The following is a 9,586-nucleotide window of genomic DNA, read 5'->3' as shown; positions in this document are numbered from 1 at the left end:
CCATGTCCAAGTCACATAGGCCTACTAAATCATGAAATCTATACCATCATAACAAGATATCCTAAATTTATTGTGAGACAAAATCTCTTTATTCAGGGGCTAGACATCAACTTGATGGAGCCAGAACAAGGTAAGCAAGAAAAGAAAGGCAAGAGAGTACACCGTCAGCATACATTCCTTCCCCTCGGAGAAACACATTGAACTTCAGTGAAGAGAGGAGAGAGAGCAGCTCAAGGCCCTATCCTAAGGTTTCTAGGTGTTAGAGTTCAGTGATTGGGAATTTTTTATTATAATATTTAGAGAACTATGATTGTCTGTTCTACATATGTCTTTCCTGATTTTTCACAGCTAGGAATATAGTCTTTCTCCTCTGAACTTGTAAATATTTTATCTATAACCTTATAGGAGCTATTAGTATTTACCTTTTATTATAGATATGTATACCTCTTGTCTCCCTACTAAATGTAAATTCCTTAAGGGTAGGACTAAAGTCTGATATAGCTTTCATTCACCAACAATACTTAATATAGTGCATTATGGATATCCTATATCATTTGGGGTTGAATGAATGTCTTCAATGGATTCAACCAATATATAATCAAATACTCACAACATCAAATAATACTTATTTTCATAGTAAATAAAGACAAAAATATAAGTACAAACCGAAAACACTAAAAAGCATGCCTAACATTTGAGAGAAGTATCATTTGGGTAGTCTAAATCACGTACCCATTAATAAACAATAGGATGAATTTAGGGAATTCTGATGTCAGCTTTCAAAATGTGGAATTACAAAAAGAAGCCACTGAAAAGTGACCTTTTCCAAATTCCCAAAAGCATTTGAGTATTTTTATAGGACAAAATTGAAGACTACAATTACATGAACTACGTCATATTACCAGTTTTATGTTCCATAACTTAATAAAATGCATCACTAGAGTATTTTCCTCACAAGCAAATGCAAATTCTGCAAATGGCAGATGATTTCCAGGAATGAATCTATTCCCCTGTCACTATCAATTCTCTCAGTGTTACTCTACTGAGTATTACTACTACTCAGTATTACCACTGAGTTAACACTCAGTTTACCATTCCATACACTGAAATGTTAAAAACAAAAAGGATTTTGGTAAATCGTAGTAGGTTGTAACTATTAAGCAGATAGCTTTAAAACGTATCTTTTTTCTCATCACCCTGCTGCTATACTCTGAGCTATAGAAAGGAAATATAAGTTCTTTAAGAGTACAGACTTGTCAATTATCTTTGTTTTAGTGCTCAGGATATAGCTGGCAATCTACCAGAGCTAATAACATTTTAACTAACTTGGTTAAGTTTAATGAAAAGTTTCTACTACCATTCCTCAAGTAATAGCTACTAAATTTTTGGTATCCAGTTGAATGAACTTTTGGGTGACTAACAATGCAAAGGCAGTTTACCACATTTCCACATCATCCTGAGGAAGCTAACAACTATTCCTGGTTTCAGTCTGGAAGAGAGGATTATTACATTTTTTTTTAAGACTCGGACTATTCACATTTGGGAGGCAGTGAATACTGGACAATTTTACATTAACACGAAACATCTGGATATGTGAGTAATCACTGACTTTGTATCCTTTACAGTGAGAATTTTTTATCCCCTTGAATTCAAATGATGGCCATCACAATACAACTTCACCTGACTAGGCACAAGACACACAAAAGTCCAAGTGAGCTTAAGGGAATCAACTGCAAACAGCAAGCCCTGACAGACACACACTTTGGTACAGAATAAAGCACTTCTTCAAACAACGTGGGAGGTGGGCAAAGAAACTTCAGCAGAACAGCTTGGAATGTAGTCATGTGGAATGTGGTGACATCTTTTGAGGAAAGGATTTAGTCAACCACAGGTCGAAAAAGACAATAATTACAAACAATGACAACCTCTGAGAACAACAGCCAGAGCCACAAATTAAAGTTCTCTCTTCAAAGGGCTTCATTTTAAGCTTCAGATCCCAAAATAATTGCCGTGATTAGCATAATCTTTGACTGTAAGGAACAACCTTTTTTTCTAACTCGAGATATAGACCACTATGTAAAAGAAAAAAATATTTGGTTCTTTGCAGTATTTATGTGCTTTTTCTTTTTTTTTTTTTTGAGCTTATATGAATCTTTTAAATGAAATCCCTAGAGAAGATTCTTGGACTGATCCTATTGGAAATGCCTTAGAGATCTGTGGAACACAGTTAAGAAATGGCTGCTGTTGAGTACAAAGGGTATGGCTGAACTTTTAATATCACACTCTATATTTTTCTTCTCTTTTTTTTTCCCTAACTCAGAAATGAGAAAGTCCCCTTAATGATGTTATGAGGGAAACTTGGTGCTTTACTCAAAGCACAACTTGTAGGGAAAAAAAAATGCATGCACCTTGTGTTTATGGCCAGGGCCATAGGTCAAAATGAAAATCATGTCCGGTGTGAACTGAAATAATCAAGAGATTTCATCGGCAGTGCATTTTTATGTTTTCTGGAAGTTTGTTTTAAGACAAAGAACGTATTTATGGATAGTTCAGTCTTTTCACTGGTCTAATGAATGGCTTAAAGACAATAGTGAGATTTGTCTATGTGTGTGTATCAAAGGCAACGTGGGATTTGCCTTCTCTATTTCCATTCTAGTATGTCTTCTCTGAATAAGTAACAAATTGGTGGTAGCTATTACTCCAAGTGGCTTCCAGATGTTAACCATGTGACCGAACAGAACTATTCTCTGATGAGAGTGGTAAGAGAGGGGAATTGTTAGTATGTGCTATGATTTTAATAACCATGAAACACACTTTTTTGTCTATCAACTCCACCTGCATGATGTAGAAAACCTACATACATAGGATACTTTTTTTATGGGGGAAGAGGAAGATTTAAATCTGTATGGCATATGTGAATCTATGCTCTTTTTTTTAAAGAAGAAATAACTAACTTAATGAAAGTTGATTATTATTTATCCTTTAATGCTTTAAATTATTTTTAGATTGTAAATATTATGTTTATGCTCTAAAGAAAGGGATATACATTCTTATACTCTATGCAAAGATGTGACAAGCCTTTTTGATTTATTACATAGTCTAAGGAAAAGTTTGCTGTTAACTTGTTTTCAGCTAAAGTTGAACATTGATGCACTTTACATTCTTTGTTATGAAAAATAAATAATTCACATTTTTGCAAGTAAAGGTGCATACTTTTTCTCGTTTTCTTGAAAGTATATTATTATTAGAAGCAAGTGCCAGCAGACTTCATGGGTGGCATTTCTCACTGAGAAACAAGACATGAATCAATATTTTTATTAGAGTCAACCAACTTGTCTTCATAAACAAAATATTATTAATGTTTTCCCATTTAGACTTCAATGCTATGAGGAAGCATATACAAATTGTTAGAAGAGAGAAATAAACTACCTGGATAAACAGTTTTTCAAAGTCTATTATTGTTGCAAATTGAAGCAAGAAGTTGAGATCGTCAGTTAAGGTTCCAAAAGCTGATGTTTAGTGTGTTTTTTAAAAATGTAAATTACTCGGTTGCTTATTTATCTGTTGTACTTTTCCTATTGACACAGCTGTCGTTAATGATATTTTTGAATGTCTTTTGTCTATCATGCATTCTATAATGACCATGCAAATATAAGCTAGTGGGGAATATGAGAGAAAAATTAAGTGAAAATTCTCTCTCTACACACACACACACACACACACACACACACACACACAGACCTGCAGCCTGCCCTCAAGTGAGAGAATAATTGCAAAGGACTTAGCACAGTAGCAACATTAAATGGAAGCTCTTTGTTCTTGTTGATTTGTTTTTAGGCCCACAGTATGGGAGTGAGGAGTGGGAAAGAGCAAAACAAATGGGCAAGTGTGCAAATGCTATGTTAGTGGTGGCCATGCTTGCTGTAGGAGCAGGTATGCAGGGCATTTGGGCTCAATAAAGACTACTCAAAGGAAGAGAAAGTAGACTTGAGTTTTGAAGAATAAGTAGGCAAGTAAAGGAGGAGATGGGGAGAGCTACTCCTGGCTGAGAGATCAGAATGGGTAAGAGCAAAGGGGCAGCAGGCAGCCCAGCACATCTGGAGGACTCGAGGTGTTCACCATGATGAAAAGGTAGACTAGGAGACTGGCTGTCTCCAGAAATAAACAAGTGGAGGTGTGTTTCTGAAGAGTTTTTTGAAAACTGATTTTGTAAAATCAAACCTTATACTAGATGTAAAGGCATCTTAAAAAGATACAACTCTGTGAAGAATTCTTTTATAGTCTAGGCACGGGGGATATAAGGATGGAAAAAAATCCAGTTTGTCTTCAAGAAGGTCACAGAAATAGACAATCAATGAAATATAAATTATACCATATTTAATTTATCTTGTAAATTTAGTCTTTGATATGCATATCCTACTTTCTTAAAATGAGGCATTCCTGTAAAAGTGGCCTCATTTGCTTGTTGTTTCCATGCTTAGATTTGCAAGAATCATCCTGAAGAATAGTCTTTTCTAGATAGGGTAGCTTTACCTCAAGAGTGTACAAGACACTCCTTTGGAATGTGGAAGGAAATATTAAAACTTGTTTATATCTTACTTTTAGCCCATGCTTTTAAATTTCTACTTTTATATTTATATTTTGTATGTACATAATATATTACTAAATAGTACATTCATATAATTTATAAATAAATATGCATATATAAGAGATATGCTACTAAATTTTTACTGATGGGGCATATAATGGAAAAATTTGGAGACAATCACCATAAAAGTTAATTATTTTTCTCCTACCAACTAAGAACCAGGTGAATAGTGCCGCTTTGGTTTAGTTGAGGATAAAAACCACAGGGCCTCTCATAAGCCTTGCTTGATGGGAACTGGAATGAACCTGTGGCCATTAATCTTATGTGTCATTGCTCTCAAAAATATAAAAGCATGGAGCAGGTAGTCACACCTGAGATTCACACATTTCTAGGGAGTCCTTTGATGGGTTCACAAAACCTCTAAAGTGCATTCAAAATGATGTGTGTGTGTGTGTGTTGGTGTCCCTTTCACTTGAGATGGTCCATAACTTTAAGCTGAATCTTAAAGGAGACCATGAACATCACCTACTCATCAGACCATCAATTTAACAGCCTTGCCATAGGACAACATCCTTTCTTATGGGCTGGCTGACCTTTGTGCTCCAACCACACATGCCACGTTTTAAGCAACCAGCTTTCCTGGATTATGGCTCTTTTTTTTCCTTGTCCTTTATGGTCTGGTTCTTCATTTCATTCAGGGTCATGTCCCAGTTTTGTTTCATTCCCACTACAAGATTTCTTAACAATGGGCTTTGTGTTTTTAAAAAAATTTTGCAACCCACATGAAGCTGGAAACAAGTCCTAATATTGCAATCCTGGCCCTGGCTTTGTCTGGTTTTCCAAGTCTTGGCCTGTTCAGGTCTCTAGCTCTTCCTGACTACTGCCAACATGCCCACATGACAAGTAGATGCCTGAAGGAGTGTGGAGATTCACTCTTTGTTCACTCTTTTTCTTCAAAATATAAGTCAATTAAAAGCATAACTTAATTCTAGCAAGAAATATTTATGATACCATTCTAGGTATTTCAGGAGGACACAAAGATAAATAAAATAGTTCTTGCCCTTAAGGAAACTACAGTTTACTAGATCACAGGACCAGCCGGACAAGCATGCAAACTTAGGTTCCATACCTCAAATCCATTGTGCCTTCCATCACAGAACACTGACAATTTCGTCTATAGTTAGTTTAGAATTGTGTGTGGGTTTTCAGATTTTCAACACTGTTTAATAAAGATACTTATTTTCACTTATATTCTTTTACTCTGTTAACCTCTGTGAGGGCAAATTAAACAAAAGTATGCAAATGAAAACATATAATGAATGCCAAATTAACATTCTGAATAATCACTGCTTTAAACTCCCTATTTTGTCATTTGTATCCGTTTACCTATTGTGATAGAGAGCACATAACAAAATTTACCATCTTCACCATTTTAAGTGTCCCATTCAGTAGTGTAAAGTATAGTCACATTATTGTGAATCAGATCTCCAGAACCTTTTTATCTTTAAATGTCAAACTCCATCTGAAATTCTATATCCATTAAACAACACTTCTTTTCCCCCTTCCCCCAGCACCTGGAGGCCACCATTCTACTTTTGGTCTCTATGAATTTGACTACTCTAGACACCTCATACAAATGGAATCATTCAGTATTTGTCTTTTAATGACTGGCTCATTTCATTTAGCATAAGGTCCTGAAGGTCCGTTCATGTTGTAGCATGTAATAGGATTCCTTTCCTTTTTTAAGGCTGAATAATATTCCATTGTATGTACACACCACACTTTATCTATCCATTCATCTCTTGATGGATATTTGGGTTGCTTCCATCTCTTGGCTATTGTGAAGAGTACTACTATAAACATGAGGGTGCAAATACCTCTTTGAGCCCCTGCTTTCAATTATTTTGGATATATACACTTGCACCTATTTTCAACCTATACAAAGAAAATTTGCTCTCAAAGAATGACATTTTGCGAGTATTTTATAAGAAAGCAAATTCTCTGAAAGTATGATAAGAAAAAGGAATGGTATTTGCCTTTAGAATATGAATTAAGGAGAATTTTACAAAGCTTCTTTATTTTCTTAATAAAACACAGATATGACAATAGAAAATCCATTATCATACCTTTACATAAAATATTTTCCATTGGTCAATGATATAGATACATATATACATACATACATGTACACACACAGATCTTGAAAATAGTCGGTTTCAGAATAAATTGCACTTACTTTTTAAATTGCAAAGATTGATTTCATATGATCTTTTTAAAAGATCCTTTTTTAACTCTTTTTCCCCCTGCCTTTTAGAAACCACCAGGGAAAGGGTAAGAAGAGAGAGTAAGGATGCATGGATCTATGCCATGCATATCTAGTAGGGGTAGAGGGGTGAAGTAGGGGGACTTCCCACATCTGTATCTAGAAGAAGTGAACTGAAAAAGTTTAAGGTCCCTAGACTGAGGCAATGGCTATATTAAAAGTTTATAATCTCATATAACCATTCCTTTCTAAAGAGTTTAATTTTACTGTTTTATAGGAATTCAGGACTTTTAAGTTTTTTTGAGTTTTTCTTTCATAAACGGATAAGGAGAACATATAAAGGAACTTACTTTGTTAATTTATAAAATTTTAAAAAATTGCCTAACACTAAGATATTTTGTTCAATGCGTATGTATTGTTTATGTGTATGTGTTTCTCTGTCCGTTTGAATAATGCAACAGATAAAAACCAACCAATGGAGAGGATACAATTTGATGCTCAAGACTGAGGAAAACAATGCATAACTGTATATTGTCTGCATGACTAAAGTGATTTCATTTAACTGTAATCATTTGAAAATATCAAATATAGTACTTTAAATGGCTAATCTTTCAATCACTTTTTTAAAGCCAAGTGTGCCCTAAAGAATATCTAAACTCATAATGAAACAGCAAACTAAACCCTTCTTTGTCATTTATATTTTTATATCCCAATAGATATTGAAACCCTGCAAAAAGGGAGATTTTTTTTTTTTGCTTTTATTTTGTCGACTTGCTTTTCTTAGTTTAGACATTGAAGTTACCAAAAGGCAGTGCATCAATAATGGGCATATAAACTGGCTGAAAGCAAATGAGTAACAACAAAAGAATTAAGAGATACACAAAGAGTAAAAGAATGTATGAATAAAAATCTTCTAGGGATAATTTTTCCCCTCAGTTCAAGAGGGCAAAAGATCCACCATAAAAGACGCAAACAACCATCCTGAAACTTAATTACATTTCAAAGTAAGGCAGTTACACGAAAGGAACAAAACATTTTTGTTCAATAGTTGGTCTACCAGATGGCATTTCTAAATTTAGTAATCTAAACCCTTCTGTTTGTTCTATAAATAAAGATGAAAGGAATAGCAACAATAGCTAAGGATTTAAAACACTGGAAATAAAAGAGCACTTTGATTAGGTTTGGAAGAATCTGACTTATTCTACTAATGATTCTGAATCTGGGAAGGCTCAAGTTCTAGGTGAAACTCAGAATACCACCCTTCAGGTTCTACTCATCTACCTGGTCAAACTGGTGCTCATCCAGGTAGAGGAGCAAACCAGGAACTAACACCGGGAGACTTGGGGAAATCTGAGGAAACATTGGAACCCCTAATCAATAGGGACTCTAATGGGGTACAGTCCAAATCCCAGAAGTTTTGTTTTTTTTCTTAATAAAATAGTTGGGACATGCCCTGTCTGATTTTTGTGAGCTAATGTGTAAATGTGGGTAACATTTAAGGACTCTGAAGCCAGATAGGCCCAACATGTGAGTCCAGGCTCTACAAATGACCGGCAGTATGACCTTGAGCCAAATTCCTTACCTCTCTGAGCCTCATCACCCAAAACAGAGACTAATAGTACAGAGTTTTATGGGAATTTACTTATGACAGTGCTTGGCACCTAGTAAGTCCCAATGAATTCCAAGTGTTTATTATTATTATTAGCAATAACAATAGCCATCACTGTTAATTATGTTTCTGGTGTTTTGCTGTCTCAAAAGAATGGGGTAGTTACAACAAGGCTTCTGGCAGTAAATAGACTTCGAAGAGTAGAACTGAAAGCCTTACCTGGCATATCTCCACGTGGCCTCTCCTAGTATAGCACTGCTCTCTTCTCATCTGGCTCTTGAAAGTTCTCAAGAATTCAGGAAAGGCAGTTCTAAAGATAGAAGTATTTTTTGAGAATTGGCTGTCAGAGCTCAGCCCACCCCAGCCTGTCCTCCTTAATGACTTCATTCTCGGAACTCTGAGCTGAAGATCCCTAGGTTTTAGTAAAATGACTCAGAGTTCCTTTCTGATCTGGTTAACTGACAGCATGTAGGACCATCCCCATCCGCAGCATTGGTATAACACTGTGATAGCATGGGGAGCTTAGCTTGGCAACTGACCCATGATGATAAGCAGTTTAGTCACTTGAGAGTAGCATGATTACCCTGAACAAATAAAAGATAAGTTGTAATTGCTTAAATATGATGCAGATGACAATGAATGGAAGGTGTTTAATGGCACTTAAAGCTCTACTAGGTTGTTTGTTCAATTTTACATGAGGAAAGAGCCACTTGCTGGGGCTACAGCCCTGAGTATTAAAAGATGTCTATGGTTAGGTCTTTATGTGGAAAGCAATTCTATTTTTTTTGGTATTTTTAAAATTATGATAAAATATACACAAATTTTATTATTTTAATCATTTTTTAAGCATATAGTTCAGTGGCATTAAGTACATTTACAATGTTGATGCAATGTTGTGCATCAGCACTATTTCCAGAATTTTCTCATCATCCCAAACGGAAACTCTGTACCCATTACATAATCTCCTCATTCTCCCCTCCCCTCAGCCCTTGGTAACCACTACTCTACTTTCTGTCTTTATCAATTTGCCTATTCTAGATACCTCGCACAAGTGAAATCACACAATATTTGTCCTTTTATGTCTGGCTTATTTCACTTAGCATACTGTTTTCAAGGTTTACCTATG

Source organism: Diceros bicornis, chromosome 38 (genome assembly GCF_020826845.1).
Source record: "Diceros bicornis minor isolate mBicDic1 chromosome 38, mDicBic1.mat.cur, whole genome shotgun sequence".
Taxonomy (NCBI): domain Eukaryota; kingdom Metazoa; phylum Chordata; class Mammalia; order Perissodactyla; family Rhinocerotidae; genus Diceros; species Diceros bicornis.
The sequence above is the reverse complement of the archived record's forward strand: the minus strand, read 5'-3'. Positions refer to the sequence as shown.